The sequence below is a fragment of the Ischnura elegans genome, chromosome 12 (assembly GCF_921293095.1).
Source record: "Ischnura elegans chromosome 12, ioIscEleg1.1, whole genome shotgun sequence".
NCBI lineage: Eukaryota > Metazoa > Arthropoda > Insecta > Odonata > Coenagrionidae > Ischnura > Ischnura elegans.
Genome location: NC_060257.1, coordinates 88,468,667 through 88,490,419, shown reverse-complemented (window position 1 = coordinate 88,490,419; position 21,753 = coordinate 88,468,667). Strand labels below are relative to the sequence as shown.

At 37.8% G+C, this 21,753-nt stretch overlaps 1 long non-coding RNA gene and 1 other non-coding gene across 2 annotated transcripts in view; both read right to left on the bottom strand.

Moving 5' to 3' along the window:
- Positions 1-257: 257 nt before the first annotated feature.
- The window catches only part of LOC124169764, a 171,770-nt gene continuing 150,274 nt past the window's right edge, over positions 258-21,753 (bottom strand). Inside the window, exon 3 of the long non-coding RNA XR_006867230.1 lies at positions 258-480. This is a non-coding gene — a long non-coding RNA (uncharacterized LOC124169764). The remainder of the gene's footprint in view (positions 481-21,753) is intronic.
- On the bottom strand, positions 12,727-12,798 carry Trnah-gug. Its single transcript has one exon. It is a non-coding gene; the product is annotated as a tRNA-His (tRNA).

Below are 21,753 nucleotides of genomic sequence, written 5' to 3'. Positions count from 1 at the left end.
GGTAAAAGATGAGTGAGTGATATTTGAATTGAATTGAAGCCTGAATTCTGTTTTATTCCACTAATGAATTGACCAACCCTGGCATGAAGGTTATCGGCTAAGGGATGGTTTATGATCGATAAAGGCGAATTAGTTGACGAAAGATACGTCCAACTGCGCGCGATTAGGATAAGGATGGTGTTGATGCTCGTCTTTGCCATGACGACCACGGAAGGAGAGAATACGAAAGGGTTGGGGGAGTGATGGACTTACTCGTGAATCGACCAGGAATCGCTTCTTCCTCTCGTGCGGGTCCCTCGGCTCTGAAATTGGCGCAGCTGGTCTTCGCTGTGCAGTAAAGTGCAGTGAGTCAGCCACGAAGGAGAAGACGATGCTGGTGGATAAGATTATAAGCGGTACTTGGTCGTCAGGGGGAGCAGCGGCCGAAATCCTTATCCGACCGTATATCTCAGCATCAAACCCGCAGATTCTTGGACCCAACTAGGAAAAGAAATGAAAAGATAATCTTGAGCCATATATCATTCATTTGATCAGAAAATAAAATAAGAGAGATAGACTATAGAAGAGAACATATTTCAGCATATCAGATCATAAAAATAAAGTAAGCGACTGACGAAGAAAAATAAATGAAGTGATTTATTCACAATTTCGGCTTTCAAGCGTTCGATAACAGCTATGAGGGCAGCTTTAGGACTTATTAATTGGTTAATTGACTTGAAGTGGAGCCTACTAACTTATAAATTCATTACTTAATGCATGTTTCTTAATTTCCTAGAATTTCTAACAGCATGTTTTGCACGTTCTAGCTTCATAGGCAGATTTTCTTCTTGATTAATTGCCTATTTTTTCCTTTAAATGAATGTGGAAGTATAATTTGCTAGTGATTGTAATATTTTTATGACTGCGTGGTGTTCATCTAGGAATCCTCTTGTGTGCTGCATGATGCTGATTGATCACCCCCTGTTAAATACCCTAGAGGTGGCTCGCAGGGTAATATGTAGATATAGTGTGGTGCTTTTGGTACTGGAATAAATTTTAGTAAAATAAAAACCAATCACTTATTTATAAGCGAATCTTTTCCTTCAGGTCAAATTTTTAAAACAGAGGTAATTCGAAGCAGAGAAACGCTACTGATCCTACCTTAAGGAACCATGTGCCTGTACACATAACAGACACATGTCATATAAGATGGAACTACTCGATACTGCCTATTAGAAGCGTGCTTCATTCATTGATCAAATGATCTCTCATGCAAAGAACAGAGCATAAATGAATCAGAGTAAAATGACTGTGCAAAAATCAGTGTGCAGCCTTGTCTCACTATCTCCATGCTCTTAGAATCTATACTGAAGGCGTGTGTTGGTTGAAACTCCGTGTGAGCAGGACGTTTCCTACAACATAGAACATCATTTAACCTCGGAAATCCCATCTTTCGGACCTACAATTGTAATTGTCTTCACGAAGCGAACCGATGATGATTTACGATGATTACTAGGAAAGGATACCCTTCCCATTGTGCACCATTGTGTTCAGTTAAGTAACCATTTCACGCTTGTACATAATCATATCTGCATTAAACGTGCCGAATATCACAGCCTTCAGTGAAGATTACCCTAATAAAATATTAGTTCAAACAATATATTTGTACGGGTATCGTTACGCTTACTTAAAGTTAACGTGGTTAATTTTAACGAAACCATTAATTATAATAACTTTTTCCACTTTAACCAGTATGGCAAGAGTTTTCCAGAGGCGTTGTGATAATTTATGGCCAAGTTAGTTACAACTTTCTGGATGTGAAGCACCAAGTTTAGGCTGCGAATAAAGTGCTTGCCATCTTCATTTGCTAGCATTGGAAACTGCGAATTCCGCGCGTAAGGTCCTACGCTATCGTCATGTTCTTGGTTTAAGCGAATTAATTACGAAAGCGCGCGAGTTTAGGCTTTTTGTGTCTAAACGCGGCATCTACAAACTCATAAAATCTCATCTTAAAATCTTGAATCCCACCGTAGAGGCCTCCCTTCCAATTCCACCCTCCAATTGTTTTCGTCTCCATGGCACCCACACTCTCAAACCGACGATGTCTGGCTGGTTAAAGCGGGCAAGGAGGGTCCCAAGCGAGGAAGTCATTCCTTCGGGGGTGTAGGGTTAGAATTTTAGCACCGGCGAGGGGTCTGTCGCACCCCCAGAGACTGCGATCGGCGATAAATATTCTAGGGGCTTAAAAGTGTGGCCCGTATTAGCGCGGCACCCTCCTCGAACGGTTGAGGCTGCCAGAAGAAAATTACGTTTGGCTGGGGAGGCGAGGGGGTTAAGTTGCAGGGTTAATGTTGGATTGGGAAAGAAAGATCCTCCGCCCCCTCCCCCCTAAGGGGGTACGCAGGGGTCATTTGTGTGGAACGCGGATAAAGGAGAGATGGAGAGATTTATGTGGATGCAAGTGGGGACCTTTTATTCCCGCACTGCCGAAGGTTTCACCCGCTGGGAAATGGACCGAAAAGAAGTTCTTATCGAAACCCGCATCTTGTGACACCCGTGGTTATAGTGGGTGATGCTAGATGCTAGGGGTTGGGGAGGGAGACCATTCTATGTTCCAGAATGAAAATGACCACAACCGGAGAGCTATTGGATCTGAATCGTTCAATGAGTCATTTTTCTCGAGGTAACGACGATGACAATATGGAAATGAACTATTCCTCATTAGATGAGTCCCGTAAGTGAGCCGTTACTCCCGCGCCAAGTATAGGCTAATTACCCATTTCAGCCCAGAAAAATGTCCGCTTGCATTTTTGAAGATATACAGGCATTTCCCTTCTACGGTCGTCTAAAGTAATCCTTCTAAACATTTCCTTAAGCATTCATAAAACAGTTTTCGCAGAATGATTTGAGGCCACATGCCCACACAGGACGGTAACGGTGTCGAAGCCTATTGTGATTACCGATAATTTTTTTTTCTACCAGCATAAAAAATGATAAAATCAACAGAAAAAGCAGGATTAAATCATCAGGGAAAGAATAAATAATATGAGATGTTCTTTTCATAATACCTATCTTTAAACAATAGCTGTTTTCAAAAGTTTTTTATTCTCTTCACGTTCATTATAGAGATCAAGTGCCTTAAAATCACTATGAATTGGTAGTGCGATATATTTGTGAAAAATTTGAATTTGAACAATATTTGAGCCACCATTTTACATGTTTTTTCACATGTGTTTTTTGAGCACGCCCGGTTTGCTTGATACACAAGGAATTAGAAAAAGAAGTTATATGAATGAAATGGGAAGATCGTGGTAGCCTAGTGGGTAGTTTACTCTGCTGTCTACCGAAGGATCCGAGTTCATATCCAGGCTATAGACTTTAATGCTCAATCAAATCAAAAATCTTTTCACAGCGAGGCAGCCGAGGGGAAGGAACTGGACTCCCAATCCTCAAGGCTGTTTTAAACGGTCATGTAACTGCGAGATTCAGAGCGGCATTTTTCATCAAACTGGCGTGAAATTGGGTTAATAACTAAATCAGGGCAGGGGCTGTTTTCCCATCCGGAGTGCATGCATGCGTTCTGGCAATTCACCGCTTTAGAGGATGCGATTTGAGATGCTCTCTCACACGTAGATGGGTTTGTGCAAGTAAATTCCCCGTGTACAACGGGCTTTAATGTTACATACGTCTGTGCATGAGTCCTCGTAGAGTTATACCCTCACATACCCCGATTGTAGAATTTCTTAATGAAGAAAATAGATGGCCTCACTTTGGCATTAAAATAAAGAAAATAGACTTATAAAAAGAGAGATTTTTAAATGTCATTCTTTCCCATACTATAAAGGATAGCGCAGGGTGTCTCAACAAATCAAATTAATGGAGTCACTCGCTAGGACGACTCGTTGCATGTTTTTATTTTTTCCAATGTTCTAATCTTTCATGGATTTTCTTGCAGTTGGCAATTTTTGCGTTTGCATGTGTTTGCACGTATTTTTTTAAGTGCCTATGCGTAATATTTTTATTAAGATGATTTGTTATGGTGTGCGTGGGGGATTGTCTTTTATGTTGCACGTTTGTGATTGTTCATCCCCTGCCAAATACCCTAGAGGTGGCTTGCAGTGTATTATTTATTTTTTCATCATCACATATTGCTACAAATAGGCTATTTCCTGATGGCAGCATGAGATTTAATTAAGTGAATGAAAAGTCAAATCAACCTAAGAACAAACTAAAGGAACAGAAAATACGCCTGCAGTATACAAAAACCTACTCAGTTTCACTTTGGTGAAATTTGAGTGAAAAATACATGAATTCGAGTAATTACACCATTTGTACATTAAAGTATAAAAAGTACATTAACTCGAATACCGTTCAACTAACAAACGAAGTTTGAAGCAAATAACCCAATCTACAAATATCCGAAATTAATCACTATCACATCAACCAAGAATCGATGAACACTTCTTCTTAAAAATTTTAGCATTTGCGGGGAAGATCTTACAAATATCATCAGGTTGGTCGTTCCACTCCATTATTCCTCTATGCAAGAGGGATTTCTTTTCACATAGCCAGTTTTCTGCTTCTTGAACTAAATTTTGAATTTGTGACCGTCTCGATACCATAGATGTGCTCGAAACCAGTGCGTGATTTGTAATACCGTTGAGTTAGTCTCGCCACCTCCTTCCAAAGATGCATTAACTCAATACACTTGGGAAAAGCGGGATGAAACTCGGGAATTTTATTTCTGCAACATACTTGCCACCCTGCGTTGCGTTTTAGACCTTCGCAACCCCCCTGAGGCTGGTCGCGGCGGACCGTGGTATGAGTTCACGGGGTTAAAAGCTGACGGGGTGTTGGGAGTGTGGAACCCTTGGGGAATATCCCCCCCAATACCACGGTGGCGATGGGATAAGGGTATGCCAAGGGTACGGTTAGGGTCAAACAGGGTGCACCAAGGGACAGGGTGGAATCCCAGAGGGCAGTGAAATGGGCGGCAGTTAAGACTTCAGCCTCGGGAAAAGGATGAACACGAGATGGAGTACAGTGGTGGCTTAGAGATGTGCTGGAGATTAGGTTAAGTGGAAGACAGTGTCTTGCTATACTGTGGAGAGTTAAGTAAGGCTGGTAGACTCAGCCGTCGCGTGAGGGAGGTGGAGACCAAGCAAGAATAAGTAGAGTAAAACACGCCTATAACGAAATTCAGGGGGCTATCGTTCGATATTGTTATAAATGGGATTCCGTTATATCCATAATAAATTATTTTGCCCTGTACATCCCAGAATTGGCGGTTAATATTCCGTAAATCGTATTTAATTGAGCAACAGATCCGTAACAGTTAACCATCGTCTCACCCATTACAACCCAATGTTGGCTCTAAGCAACATCAAAAATGTAAACCTTTTCAGTTCTATTCAGGAGAGGTTTGAACTTCGTGTTCTTTTTGTGCTTTAAAGTGTAATGTAGAAATATGCATCTGCCACAACAATTATTATGAATGATTCGAAAATATTCGCTTTTTTAAAATCATAAGTCTAGAAATGTAAAATCTTCCAGAAGCAGTTCTGGGTTATGAAGGGTTAAGGGAAAGATTTTATGATCAACTGTAGAACTATTCGGTGATGAACACGCGTAAGAACAACTGGTGATAAGGTAAGGAACGGTTACGAAGAAAAGATGGCCTTAGTGTCTTTAAAAAAGAGGAAATAATTCCCCAAGGGACCAAAGAATAGTTCGTAATTGCGGAGTTTTCCTAAGGTACAAACTCGTAACATGCGGAGAAATTAATATTGGCGATCGCAGGAAGGTTCTAGGGACTGGGAACTCACCCCGTTATCGGCGGGATTTCGTTACACGCGCCATCGTCACAAGAGAGTTTCACTGTATATATGTCATACTATCCCTATGCAAGCTGCGCCTCAAAAGGTGGGTGTAGGGGGGTGTTAGGACACCATCTGTTGACAAATAGAAAGGGTATGCTCCATGGAAATGCCGAGTATTTATTTAAGTCTTTTACTGTCAGCGGGAGAAACCAATTCCCATATCTATTCATTCGGCAAAATATCTCCCTTAAGTAATGAAATAAACACTTAGGATATTGCTGCTTCCATACAGTTGTAATATGCAATCTGATTTCTATAAATATTGTATTTATTTATTCGAATGTTGTTAAGGCACCATTTTTAAACTTTTAGTTGCGGGAGCATATTTGAAGAAGAGCCTTCTGCTAAATATAAAATATACGTTGCGAGTGTTATGGTAACCATATACAAACGGCGCAACCTAAAATATTACACAAACTACCTTAACCATCACATCTATTTTATTTGGAAACCTAGTGGTGACTAATTTTGCACTCTGACCTATTGGTATTTCATCTTCAGTATTCTATATTATAATCATTTATAACGTGAGCCCATTAAGCCATTAATTTATATTAATATAGTACATACTATAATTTTATGGAACATTTTAATCTCAAGAAAGCACTGGAGCGGGAATTGTTCGGCATGACAAGATGGAGCTGACGTAATTTTGACTGTATGTAACGGTGAATAGATAAAGAAATCTATTCGACGAGAAAGAAATTGGATTGGCAATTTGAGATTTTTGATCGCTGAAAGCACTACTATAGTAGTTTTCAGAAGTCTTTTTCGAATTGAGTCCCGGAGTCCTGTTCCTAAAGGTTGCATTTATAAATAAAACTCGACACGGCAAAGTTCGAAAAAATTATTCCCTCGATTCGAGACGTCAATGCAGTCGCTCTGATTACCCGCTCTAAACACGAAAATAAGCTCAGGGAGGTGAATGAAGGAATGAAATTGAATAAGCTTACTCGGAATTTGAGTCCAAGGATAGTGGCCGTAACATAAAATTTCTCCATGCAAACTTCTTTTGATCTCTCCCCGATTGATGAGACGTGATCGAGTTGGAGATTTTCTTCAGAATTCTCGCGTCGATGGTATTCGTGAGTTTCGAAAGGGGACTCTTAACACAAACTTCATGAGAGCCTGCTTTTAGGAAGTTGAAATAAATATTTTTCCTCCCACTTGGGGTTAACATTAGAACTATACCATTTAGTAACGCAGTTTACTTGAATAAGCAGAGCTAACAATAAGAGAATAAATTTCATGGAATGCCATTTTTTGACCAATATTTTTCCCAAAGTTCAAATAAATAATGCTGTACGCTGATACTAATAAATATGTATCTACGTTCTCTATTATGAGTATTTGACTTCACCATGAGTAAATAGATTGATCGTTTCCCATTCAAACACTCATTAGAGGGGAAATATTATTATTAATTATAGCCTAATCTGTTACAAATCAATAGGAGTCATCCCGACCCAATTTCTCTCACGAAACTATTTTCTAGCCCCTTGATGTCTTCTTCCAATGGTACATCTTCTACCTCTGGCTGAAATAGTGACTGATCCATTTCGAATATTTTGAATTTTTACAATCAAAGAAGAGATTTAAGTAGACAAAACGGTCGCGAGAAGAAATGAAGGATTACTGAGAAAATTTACGATGATTTGTTGAACATCATATTACTAGACAAAGTATTTTACGCCAGCATTCGCGTTAAGACGGACAATGAGTGAGAATTACGACTTAACGATTGGCGTAAAAGATTGTTACTTTGATCCTATTCTATTAACGCATTGGTTTAACCCCCCCTTTTTATACCTACCTCCCTTATACTCCCTCTTATTGTATCTCATTAACTATGTTGTACTTTACATATAAAATGACATTAGCTTTCACTCAGTAGGTTTTCGCAGGTTTTTCACGCCCCCTTCTTATGTAGGCGTTTTCCTGCTTGTGTGGGTTTTTTCGCTGAAGTATACTACAACCTTATCCTCATGTTTTTTTCCACAAACAGAAATCTTTTTTACACAAAATTTTCACATATACTTGTGTATCTTTTTGACATTTCACAAATAGTGTATATATCTTTTGTATTGCAAACGTCTATCTACCATTTTTTAATATGTTTGCATTGACGCTATCGAGGGGTTAGGTCGAAGAGGGGACTTCAAAGTCTCAGCCTCGCCCTGATAAAGACATCTTATTATTATTATTCTTAAATATTCAATAATTTCAATCGTTGCGAACTACTTGTTGACAGATGTTTTACCATGTACTGCTTTAATGAGGTAATTACTGTGTATTAAACAAATTTATATCAATTTTCGTCTATTTTTAAACAAGTTTACTTACTTTAATGGTTGCTTCTGCTTTTATCCAGAAAATGATGTTGCGCTGGAATTCGATTATATCAAAAATAGAAAAATGAGAGTGAAAAGTGTCCTACTAGTTTTACACAATAATTAGTTAGCATTAAGTTGAAATGCTCGATATTTAACTTAGGTCATATAAATATCTTCATGAATGGTGTAAATAAATAAAATCGAATGGCTATTAAAATATCCAAAATGGCTAGGCCTAATGTTGAAGTGGTAATTATGTTCGTATTACAAAAGTCAGCAATCAGCAAGCCCTAATCACTTTGATCCCATTAACATTATGAACCGACAGCCTTCCTTTTCTTTCATTCGACGGCTTCAACTTATTCCAGATAAGCAAATTTGCATTAAATTTATATCGTTAAAGTGATTCGAGTCAAAAATTTTCCGAACGAGGCTCATTTATCGGCGTCAAAAATTTCCGCAGTCGAGGAGAGTGAAAGTTTGATGGATAGAAATTTGTCAAGTGCCATGGAATGGGAAATTGGTATCGACGCACAGTGGGCTGAAATCGAAAAAAGGTGGACAAAAGTCCAAAATGACATTTTTTGAGATAGAGACTTCAAACTTAGCGTAAATACTTATAATTGATTACCAACTATTGATGTATGTGCCATTTTGCATCAATACGACCCGTTACTGAGATACAGTCGCCCAAACATGACCAACTTTTTAAAAACACGCGCGGTCTTTGTTCTTCAGAAAACTTTGAATTTAAGCAGGTGGTGTTGCGTTGGCATGATTTTTATGGAATAAAAAACGCAATATTCTTTTGACTTAATGCTTTGCCTATACTTTCCATGAATTTTGAAGATTTTGGTTCTCATTTGAGATCTTCATTCGGGTCGTATTGATGTAAAATGGCACATACATCTATAGTTGGTAATCATTTATACGTATTTACGCTAAGTTTGAAGTCTCTATCTCAAAAAACGTCATTTTGGACTTTTGTCCAGCTTTATTTCGACTTCAGCCCACTGTGCGACGGTGAGTTTGAGGAGCAGAGAGTTCAGCATGCTGCTAACATCTGGAGGCTGGGGAAAAATTTGCAGATAAAATGTAAGTTGGGGAGTCTCCCGTTTATTTGTGGCTGATTGGAAATTGTAGGATAACTATTATGAAGTAGTATTATGAACCAAATATAGCAATTAAAAGATTATTTATGAATAGGAAATTACCACTCGAATCACTTAATGCTATGGTAAATATATAAAATGGAGTTCTTACGTTTTTATAAGCAACTAGCTGACCCGGCGAACTTCGTAACTCCTAACAGTCAATGAACAGCTTAGTAACATATTTTATGCGTAAATCAAGAGCCACTCTACCGATATTAATAATTTATTTACTTATTAAAATAAAGATAAGGGAAAACTTCAATGAAACTAAATAAACAATGGCATGTCAGAATGACATTTTCTTTATTCATCCTACATTGGGTAGACCGGGGCACGTGTAGGAGGATTTTTTTCAATGAATTTTCCAATGTTGGTTAACGTCTCGGAGTATAGGTCTAAGAATAAATCAGCATTAAAATATTTTTTAAGGCTTAGGAGACGTACTAATCATAAAATCACATGAACTAAAATCTCTCAACTTATTTCACTGGATCTATTTCTCCTAATTAAATGTGTAACATCAAAATGTGAAACGATATACCTAAATTAAATACGAAATAATATTTGATAAAGATTTTTTGTGATATACCCCAATTTAGAGAAGTGTAACTTAGCTGCTAATCAAGATCAAACAGGTCACATGCTACGCTGAATTTATACTCTTAATCTTCAACCATTTCGAAGCCCTCTGAACTAGCTACCGTTTACCGGGGTCGCTTGAAGTACCTCATTACCCTCTGCGGTGGGATACTAACGCAAGTATCGCACGGGCCCTGAAATCACGCCACACTGATCTCGAATTCGCCGCTAGCGACATTCATTCCGAGCGGGGGAAAAATTCGGTCAAGCGGCATTGAGAGCGAGAGTGGTTGCTCCACATTCAAAGGGATCGGACGAGGATCAAACGCCTTAAAAAAAGAAGGGAATATGCAGGAAAAGACTTTAACTAATTCGCGGATTGAAGGAGAAGGATTTAAGGGTTAGCATTAGCATGGGGATGGAATAAACAGGCTGTTTCAGGAGGAATCTGCATTACTTCAAGAGGTGATAGGGGAGACAATTTTAAGTATTTTTGTCCCGTAAATATGGGGTCGCAACTCCTCAGTTACGGAGCTATGACAACGCAAACATTTTTTGGATTAACTTTGCAGTTGCCATGAAAACGGTTTTTCTTGGGTATCCAGCCTTTTAGACATTTTATATTATACTCTGGGTTTTAAAAGACATAAAGAATTAAGGTTGGCCTTAAATGTGCAGTTATAATTGTCTGAAATAATTAGATAATCTCAAAATGTGCAATTGTATTGTTGATAATAGATCAAAGCCCTCGGTTAATTAAGCTCAAATATTTATTGTTCCAGATAATTATAATCGCTCATTATAGTCCAACATAAATTATTTAATTTCCTTAAAAATTCAGAGTATTAAATGAAATGTGAAAAAGGTTGAATTCCCAAGAGAAACAGTTTCCATGGTAACTACAAAGTGCACCCAAAAATGTTTTCGTTGCCATGGCTCCGTAACTAAGGAGTTGCTACCCTATATTTATAGGACAGAAAATGCTTAAAATTGTATCCCCTATCACCTCCTGAAGTATTGCCGATTACTCCTGAAACACCAAGTATATCTGTACGTAATTCGTTGGTGAGGTCTTTCCCTCAAAAGATTCGAAACAGAACAGACGCAATTCGTCCAAATCGCTAACGACCAAACTTCGCCACGTGCTGAGAAAGTAAACCACCCGTGACATCAAAGACTCGCTTGCTTTTCAGTGGATGCACACAACTCCAAAGCAAGCCGGGAATGACGACCGCCTCAGTTTGGGTGCAGGGTCGGCTCATTTGTCAGTTATATGGCATTCGAATTGATGTATTTTTGTATACTAAGGTCTATTTTCAGCCCCTTTATTTTGTTCTTCGATAGTTAGACATTTTATTCATTTCTTTAAATCTCATTCTGCCACCAGGGAATAGCCTACTTGTAGCAATAAATTAATAAATAAACAAAATTGTTTCACTACAAAAGAAATTCCAAAGAATTTTTAACCTCGCCCGGCCCGGTTTCGAGGCCCTTTGTCATTCCTAAGGGCCTTCATCTTATAAGGAGAATTCAATACTGTATTTAATTATCTTCCCATCGAAATTAGGCATTTGTAGAAATACCTACCTATGATTCATTTGAGTCGTTTATTATGGGGAAAAAATATTATTTTCTATAACTTTCCGTTGGCGGAAATATCTCAAAGCTCTTCTTCTTCTATCGTTTCTTTCTGACGTAAACATATTTCGAGTTTCCAATTTGATGTCCTCCGTGTGGTTTCGAAAGATTTATCAATTACTGCTCCGGCATATTGAGCCTAGAACGCAGCCTCCGAGTGTATAGCGAAAGCCAGACACTCGGAGCCAGCCAAATTCATATCAAAGCTACCCTGTTAGATCAACACAAAATACCTTTTCAAATATGTAATTTGGTGCTCTTTATTTACGTCCTTATTAGGCAATTGTATTTTTGAATACATTAGAAGAAACGGAAAGACAAAAATAGTGCAATAAAATTGCACTTTTAAGGGGTGAAATTGAAAATTAAACAGGGCTAAACTGATTACTTATGTAGTTTCCAACATGACTTGAAATAGCACGAAACGTAAAGGGTCGGGGTTGGAGTTATGGGGACGGAAACATCGGCCCAAATCCAAGTGGCGGCAGAGAGTTTTCAGAAACCGCGCACTTCATAGAAGTGTACTTTGTGGAGAGAACTTTTACTTGCGTTTCCACGAATTCCTGGGACAAAAGGGTGAACAAAATTGATGCATGAACTAGCGCTTCAAAGTCTATTGATTGCATCACCATTAGCTATATAAAACCATTGTTAATTCTAAGACTGGAGTTTTCGGGTTAGCGGCCGGGTGTCTCCAACATTTTTCTGCAGCATATGAATGACAATCTGCAACTTTCCTAATGGGCTATCCCTGGAATAACGGATGAAGGTGTTTGAAAATGTTATGGATTACACAATTCACGGTAGTAAAAACCCAAAATGCCTATCAACATAATTAAAATAATTAATCGTAGCGGGCTTAACTTGGTGGAAATCCATAATCGCAGGAATAGAAGGATCAACAACTTTGCTATTTCCACGCAGTAATTTATTAACGCCGACCATGGTTTCGTTTCTATTCCTCCGATCAACATAATTTGTTCTACCATTCACGTAAAGAGGTGTTTTTTAAAACTTCTTTCGGGGAAGTTCGGAAAGTGATCGGTGGAAATTTGGAAGCGTAACCAAATTTCTAGTCTAGTAACCATTTTATAGTCTTGAATGAATTTGTAATAAATAAAATTTGAGGAAAAAAAACCTCTTGCCGTTTCAGTGATGAAACACTGCCGTGACCAGGATTCGAACCTGGGTTGTTGCGGCCACAACGCAAAGTACTAACCACTATACGATCACGGCTATTGCGAGGCTTGATAAATGTGGCTTTTGGCTACCTACACTTTCTCCTGGCGAGACTGCTGAAGCGATGACAGCGAAGAAATATCGTCGTTGTGTTGAAAATTTTCCGTACCGCGAATTAAACGTGAACTTAGAGGAGGAATTAGATGTATTGTTTTACTTATCTTATTCCCACAATCATTGCCAATATCTAATAAAGTATATAAATATTGGAAAATAAAATCTGCTCTCACTAGATCCTAACCGTGCATCGATCTATCAACTAGTTAATAGTGTGAGTTTGTCAAAACAAAACTTCAGTTTGACGAAAATGGTAAAATAGTTAGCTCAAACACCTCAACATGGACGCACTGTTTTTATCCAACCCTTACTACTAGGTGGGAGGGCTTTCTCTCTAATATACATAGGAAGATTATAAACAGTCAAAAAGGTTGGGTACGAAAAAAATGAATCTTAAACGTGCATCAGCAGTGTTATGAAAACATAGCCATCGCATTGTTGTGATACATCATACTGGATAGTCCCTGAGTACCCAGTGATATTATTGATATTATGTAAGGTTAATCTTTGTACCACACCGGGTCAATATGAAAATTCATTAGTACCCATCATTGTATATGAAAATTATTCTTCAAAAAAGTCTAAAAAAATCAATAAGAAATAAAGTTACACTGGTTTGGGATCATGCAAGGTCAGATATCATTCATTAATGACATTGTTTATTGTAGAAAGGAAGAGAGACTCTCCTGATGGCAGCTTAAGTTCACTTTATACATACACGTTAAAGAGCATTGCATCGTCTAAGCCATAAATATACAGCTTTGACTTTAAGCTCATAAAATCGTAATAACCGTTACTTATATTGCGTTTTAACCCACGCTCTGGGCAATCCTAAATTCCACTGGGAATGCCCACCCAGCCTTACATCGCATCGGAGGTGGATATTTGATTACTCGTAATTATATTTCGCAGACAGGCTGGCTAACATTCTATTAAGCTCGGATTCGAAATAATGAATCTTAAACTTGCATTATCCGTCTCATTAAAACCATGCCATCACATCTTTACGATCCCATTCATTCCGGGATATTCACCCTTTTTGATGCCTATTTTCCAGACCGTATTCCAGCGCAACCTTCCTCAACTGATGTCGTCCTTATACTTGTGCATCCTTTTTCCCGTGTTTTCTCTCCCCGAGGGATTTATAATGCTCTTCCTGAGCCTGCATCGTTAGGATGCAGTAAACGCTTCATAATGAGATTTTAATTCACCCTTATCTTCACCTCGGGTGTCTATCTTGACTTCTATTTTTTCCTTATCTCCCATCATTTCTCTCGCTTCCATGATTACGTCTTTCGCCATATTTGTGCTCTCGTAGCCATCCCACACAAAAGTTCCATCTCCTCCAATTATTTCACCTCCTTAAGCTATTAAGGGGAAAAAATAATTTTTAGACTATCAACCTTTCCTCCCCAAAGCTAAAATTCTTTGCTCTTTTAAAAGGAAAGAATAGTGAGATTTTTTTGAACTCCACGCTCTTGAATTCAAAAAGTTCCCATTATATTAGAAGCACCTCCTTCCTTGTCATGATTCGAAACGTACGAACTCTTGAGGCTTGATTTAAAATTCATATTTACCAGCATTAGGTTGCACATATTTATTGAAAGATACTAGAATGGAAGAAGTCTAGGAATAATGTATCTACGGACGGATTCAAACTAAAAGGAAATTGTGTTGCAATTTAAATAATAATTAGATTTTTATTTTTTTTCTTGTCTTGACCTCTTTTAATTAATGATCAAAAGTTCCTGGAGTATAGGTCAAATAATGCAAAAAGTGTTTTGCCGTCGTTTCGGTTCATTTGTAAACCTTCCTCAGTGCTATGAATGCAAAAATGAGAGTACAATAACATACAATCATCATATATACTATATTATATCAATAAATAAAGGTTAAAAACAGTTTTTTTTACAATAATGTAACAAAAAAACTTTTTAACCTCTGTTTCAACCTCTGTTTTAAAACACTTTGTTTTGTAACCTTTATTTATGTATCCATATTGTATATTATTGTATTTTATTGTACTCTTGTTTTTTATTCATAGCCCTGATGAAGGTTTTAAAATAAACCGAAACGTTGGTAAAAAACTTTTTGCATTATTTGATCCATACTGCATGAACTTTTGATCATTAATTTAATTAATTACATTATTATTTTGGAAGCAAGTACGGCATCTAGTTTAACCACTATATTGCGTGAAAAATTATGGCCTAGTCATAACTGATCATTATATGCTTCGTTGAGATGAAAACGAGTATGTATTAGGCCTGAAATAAATTTATCTGATTAATTTTGACGCAAAAAACGTAATTTTAATGATACGTTAATGTCTTGCTATTGTCAATTAGTTATTTCGCATTTAACGTAGCGCAGAGAGAAAAAAACCAGCATCCTCGTTTGGAAAATTGTTATAAGGAATAGATGTCTTTATTTGTCCTCTTTCCTTCGAAGACTGAAGTACTGAATGGTTTTGCAAATATTACTGTATACAGTTGCTACTGCCCATGTTTGCTTACATTTCATTTGTTTGTGTAAAAAATTATAATCGAAATTTCATCGTTACGATCATCTTGATGCTTTTACGACGGAGTGATCCGGAATTGAATTAATTATTGTTATGCATACGTTTACAGTCCTGGTGTATCTATTTCAATGAGGAGAGATAAATCATTCTCATGAGTACACAAAGAATTAATTAAGACTCACCTTAAATTATACCTCAGTGATTATATGATACCATTTGGCTTCTACGTGGCTAGGAGAACTAGGAAGAGGAACTTATGTTAGCTGCGTCACCAACGCATGACTATCAACAACATTCAATATCGTGAAACTTAGAAACGGTAACGGACTGAACCTGTAAAGACATTTTTTTTAATTGCATCAAAGTCCCAAAAAAATACTCAATTGATTTTTTTTCTCTCGACATTGATAATTTTAGAAAAATTTACTTTTATTTAATTAATCAAGAAGTTTTAGTAACTATAAACTGTATTAGATTAGTAACCATCGATAAAAAAGCCAATTCATTCCAAAAATGGTATGCCAACATTCTAGCATATTCTTTTTAATTGATTTACAACTCAACTCTTTTTACATTTATCAGTGTAAAAAACTTTGTAATAACCTTTCAAGCCTGTGTTTATCAATTTTATGGATTATTATTATCGTATTCATTCATAACCCTGATGAAGGCATGTATATATACCGTAAAGTTGGCAAGAATTTGCATTTAAATTCTAGAAGACCTTCACTCCAAGACACTAATCAAAATAAAAATACTTTGATCACCGATCACGGACGAAATGGGTACCTTTCAATTTATTTATTAACCACAGTTCCAACACTTATTTTTCTTTCGGAGTGACAAAAACCCGGCAGTTCATTTCCCTAAATGCTAAAATTTAGAGGGGAGGGGGACGGGAGAGAAGTAAAGTACGAAAAAAAAACGAAAATGCACGTCCTCTGCAAAATTATTGTTCCTTAAAAAATAAAAAAAAAATAATTTTTCTTAAAAATAATTTATCGGAATGGCCCTCTTTATTTCTCCTATTTCCATCGGAGAATTTTACTGTTTTGAAAATATTACCGTAAGAATGCTTGTAGGTACATTCTTTCGCATACATTTTATTTGGTCAAGTTATAATGGAAATTTCATCGTTTCAATCATCTTGATGATTTTACGACGGAGTATCTCGGAATTGAATTAAATATTGCCAAGCATGAGTTTATAGTACTGGTGTACGTTTTTTTTAATAAGGAGAGAGAAATAAAGTGATGGCTTACGGCAATATGCTCACAATGCGGTTAGAAAAGTTTTTTTTTTTAAGGAAGCAAGGAAACATTTATTTTATTGGGCAGCACATTAGAGGAAAATGGACACAGTAGCAAGGACATCAGGAAGTGTATTGCACTGGTAAAGGTGGCGTTCATAAACAGGAAGGAGCTTATGAGGGGATCGTTATGTAAGAGTTTAAAGAAAAGGTTAGTGAAGAGTTTGATTTGGAGTGTAGCTCTCTACGGTGCAGAAACGTGGACACTGAGGAAAGACGACGAGAGAAGATTGGAGGCATTCGAGATGTGGGTATGGAGAAGAATAGAGAGGGTGAAATGGACAGAGAGGAAAAGGAACGACGAAGTGCTGGATATGGTGGGTGAGGAGAGGCAGCTTTTAGATGAGATACGGAGGAGATAGAATGTATGGATGGAGCGAATACTTAGCGGGGAGGGGATGTTGAAAATGGTGTTAGAGGGTAGACTGTTAGGGAAACGAGGGAGGGGAAGGAAAAGAGTAGGATTTTTAGGTAGATTGAAAGGGAGTAGGCCTTACAGTGAATTGAAGAAGGCAGTTGGAAGGAAAGGATCACTTCTTCAGTATTTCATGGAAACCTACCTTAATCGGTAAAATACTATAATAAATACACCAGTATTCCCTAAGATTTATGCCGCACCCAAATATGAATTTGTCGTTAGGTGACTCTGGGTCTGTACGCGTGTTTTTGAGGAGGAAATTGAAGCGGTTCTTTGACGGGGGTGGGGGGAGGTTATGGGAATAGGTGGTTGGCGAAGCGAGGTATGAAGTAGCGAGACAAAGAGGAGTAAAAATGGATCTGAAATGTCAATGATCGCGTCGAAGGCGGCGCAATTGCGTGAAGCGGTGGGATATATTCAGAAAGAGCCTCCATATACTTTTGGCCTTCGATTCCCCGATGGATGCGTGGCTTTGAAGAGATTTGAAAAGTATTCGTGTACCTGGCTTTTTCCACAAACCGTAGTTTCCAATTCCAAATAAAGGGAGCCACTAATAATAAAAAAGAGGATCTTCAAGTGGACCTCTTAATGTGTTGTCGCCCACCGCGCATTTTAAAATGTTTACAAAAGTCGCCACTCGCGTCGCTTACGGACAAATTGATCCGAGTTTCACGGGGAAATAAGGTATAATTGGGGGTGTTTACCGAAATTTACACACATAATGAAGTAGTCTATCAAATTCATGACTCTATAATGCTATTCATCGCAATTATAAACATTATAATTCAAAATATTGGAAAAAAGTGGATCGCATGACACTTATCATCGCGCCGTGGACATTTTTGAAAACCAATCAAAATGCGACCGAAGTGGAAACAGAAATCAGCCTTCTATGGAATACGATTGGGCCTCCTCTATGAAATCCCCGTCGGTAGTAGGCAGAAAGGCAGCGAGAAAAAAATAAAGTAGGAGCAACAATGGATTTGAAATGTCAATGGTCGTGTTGGAGGCGGTGGAATTGCGCGAAGTGGTGGGATATGTATTCGGAAAATGTCTCCATCCACTTTTGGCCTTCGGTTCCCCGATGGATGCGTGGCTTTTGAAGAGATTTGAAAAGTATTCGAGAATTTGACTGTTTTCCACTTTCCGAGAGGGGAGAAATCTTCGACACGGGACGCGGCAGTCATTTTTTTCTCCCTCCTATAGACGTTCATTTTTTTCGAAGAGAAAAATACAGAGGGGTCAGGAGAGTGGGATTTTTCCTCGGCTTCCGCAGTAAGCACTGTGCTTTGACTATTCCCACGTTCGAAATTGCATTTTTGATGGAAATGAATGGAATCCATTGAAGTATTTTTATTATTTTCCTTTATCTCTTCAAAAATAAAAAAGTCGACAAGGGTGCTCCACCAAACATTGATGCGCAGGTCCAGAGAGATTTTTATTTTTGCGGAAGAGCGATGCAAAACTGGTGCGTTCGCCTTCTCGTTTTGAATTATTTCTGTGCCTTTGGTCTGCATTTGAATGGAGAGCCACCGCGAATTTGTCAAATAACCCACACTTTTTTTTCGGTGCATTCATTTGAAAGAATTCTTGATTAGGCTTTCGCGTCGAAAAAAAAATCTTTCGCAACATCATCACGAACTGCCATATTTACAAGAATTGCTGTATTATTCGAGGTCGAAGTCCGCTTATCATTAACTTCAATGGGGTTAAGTGAGTTCAGGCCATTACTTTGGATTCTCTATACAAATTATTACCATTTTCATGCAGTCAAATACCTTCTCCCAAAATTGGCGGGAATGAATAGTTAACCCTAGTTAATAATGGCTCCTCCTCCGAGTCAACGTTACGAGTGGGTATGGAATCATGTCAGGTATGACTGATTGGTGGAAATGCTATATTTCCATTAAAAATAATAACAGCAACAACTATTATTGGATATTAAAATTTTTTGTTTATACAGTAAAACTCGTTAATAACGAAGTTCAGGGGACCAACATTCTATTTTGCTAAACATGGGATTTTGTTGCATCCATGATAAAGGATTTTTCCCCTTACATCACTGGATTGCCGGCTTATATTCCGTAAATCGTCTTTGTCCTAGTAACAGATCCGTAACAATCAACAATCATCAATCAATCCCACCTTTTCAATCCAACAGCTGTAAAGGGGAGGATTTTAAGATCAACGGTAGAACTCTGTGGTGATGGCCACACTTAAGAACGACTGATGATAAGGTAAGGAACGGTTAAGTAGCCAGGATGGCCTTAATTTCTTTATAAAAGAGGAAATAATTCCCCCAAGGACCAAAGAGGGCAAGATGGCTCATTGAGGGAAGGAAACGCTCAAAAGAGTGTAAAGCACAACGGACCACACGAGGCCGATGCGAGGAGGAGTGGATTCGCTGAAATGAGGTTGCCCGCTAGAAAAGAGCGCCTGACGTCATCAACTACTCTCCAAAAAGGGTTGGGGCCGTCGATTTTTCGGTGCGAATGGCTCCATAATTTAGCGACAGATTGCATATCGGCAAAAAAACCTACGTTCAAAATCTATCACAGTCGAGAAGGAGAAAGAAGCACTTGCCAAAGATACAGCTATTCATTTGTTATAAATATTCATATGTTATACGTATTAGATTTTAAGTTGATGACACTAAATTGGTCATTATGTTGCTGAAAATTCAGATTGATAACGTATTACGGAAAAACCGGAGTAAAATGCTTTCGCTGGAACATGAATCAACAATTTATGCTTGATTATACACTAAACGACGAATTATAGCTCCCTGTCAAATAGATATTAATCCATATGTGTAGTTGAAATAGTTTAATTTAATTGAACTTAATTAATTTTTCCTTTATTCATTCTTTTTCCTCTCCGGTGATTTTTTTATGTCCTAAGAAGAGTTTTCCCAAAGCTTGTTCATGTGAAAACTGTAATTTGTTTGCATGTTAAAAATGGGGAACATGCATGAAATTTGTTCACCATGCTAGTTGGCCTCATTGAATAGAAAATTTTCTCACGAGTCCAAATATATAAGCCAAAACTCCCCTAGTACTCCACAAACGTCAATAAATGCTAATTAAAAATGCTCGAATATCACTTGAAGTCACGTGACCTGAAACGCCTTCTGACGTCATCGCACGGTACACCATTCACTTCGCTAAGAGAGTAAAGTGGTAGGGCCTTGAATGCAAGATACCGAAGTAAAAATTTTCGTCAAGCTTTGTAGTAGTTCCTAAAAGGACAAATTGACCTGATAGGGATTTAAAAAAGCAAAATGCCTCAGTTTACTTTTGGTCGACTTCCTTATGGCGGCTGATTTTTTTAAAAACGGTGATTGCTTCGTCACTAGCGCGATGCGGGAGTAAGATAAGGCAGGTACATAATTACGCGATTAATGAAAATTATTTTACGAACGTTTTTAAATATTTATTTCTTGTCCATAAAGATTTATTATATCCATTGATAGCTGAAAATCTATCTTATGTATTTACTTAGTTACCTACCATGCGGAACTTAAATAGTTTTCCCTAATCGGCCGAAGTGGAGATCCAAATGATCGTGAAAAGGTAAAAAAGTATTTGATAGACACAGAAATAAGTTTCAAGTACTATTTACGCTGTACTTACTCAAGTTCCTGTTTTTGAACAGAAACCCACTCCAGAAACGAGACGAAATTTTATATTTTTCGTTGACATGCAGCGAACTTTATGGGCATCACAGCAGCAAATACTTAGTTTACCTTACAAAATCCTCATATTTCTCTTATACTCCTTATTTTTCCCCGTTTCCTTTTTTAATCGTAATCAGAATTTATTCTCATGAATAGCCACCTTCCTTTATGTATATAATCCTACAATCGGTTGACTATTAGGTTCCTTTCTAGGGTTGTTTACAAGGCGAAATGAGTGATGCATCTTAAATTTGGTGGCCATCCGAGAAATACTGGCAATTTGATAAAACCCTACGCTAACCCTAATTCAAGAGTGTACTTACGTTGAGAAATATCCCGTTGACAATGTAAATAAAGTATTTAACTCCATTCCGTAGGTCATCAACCACTTTCTTCTCTTATTTTTGTCCTTTGGGGCACAAGCAAAAACCTTTTGCGGCGAGAAAATAGAGGTACTTGAGTGGCGGGGCACTAAATAAGATATATATGGTTTTCACACGTTTGTCTATTGAATATCCATGCTGCAATACACTTATTCCACTAACCAAATGATGTAGGTGTGTAACGTAGATCACAATCTGCAACCAACTTATTTTCATTTAATCTTTCCAAATCTCCCCAAACAATCCCCTTTATTTGTTCCAACAACGCCTTGGCAACCCAAAATATTCAGTCTGCATTTTCTCGTTGAAACAGCAATTATTTTCGCCAAATTTATATCCGAGCCCTCGTAGATCGGTTTTCTATCCACTTCCTCAGTCTGTCATCAGTGGATACCGTGCCGTGACGTCACGCTCCAATGACGTGACGTCGTGCTTTCAAGCACCCGATGAAGATCAATTTTTAATGACTCAGCTAAAAAGTATTATTCAAACGCGAAATTTTCGGCGAGTACATTTGTGGTAGAGGCCTTCTTTTTCCATTACTTTAAAAAAATTGTGCATGTTCCCCATTTCAATGGAATATCA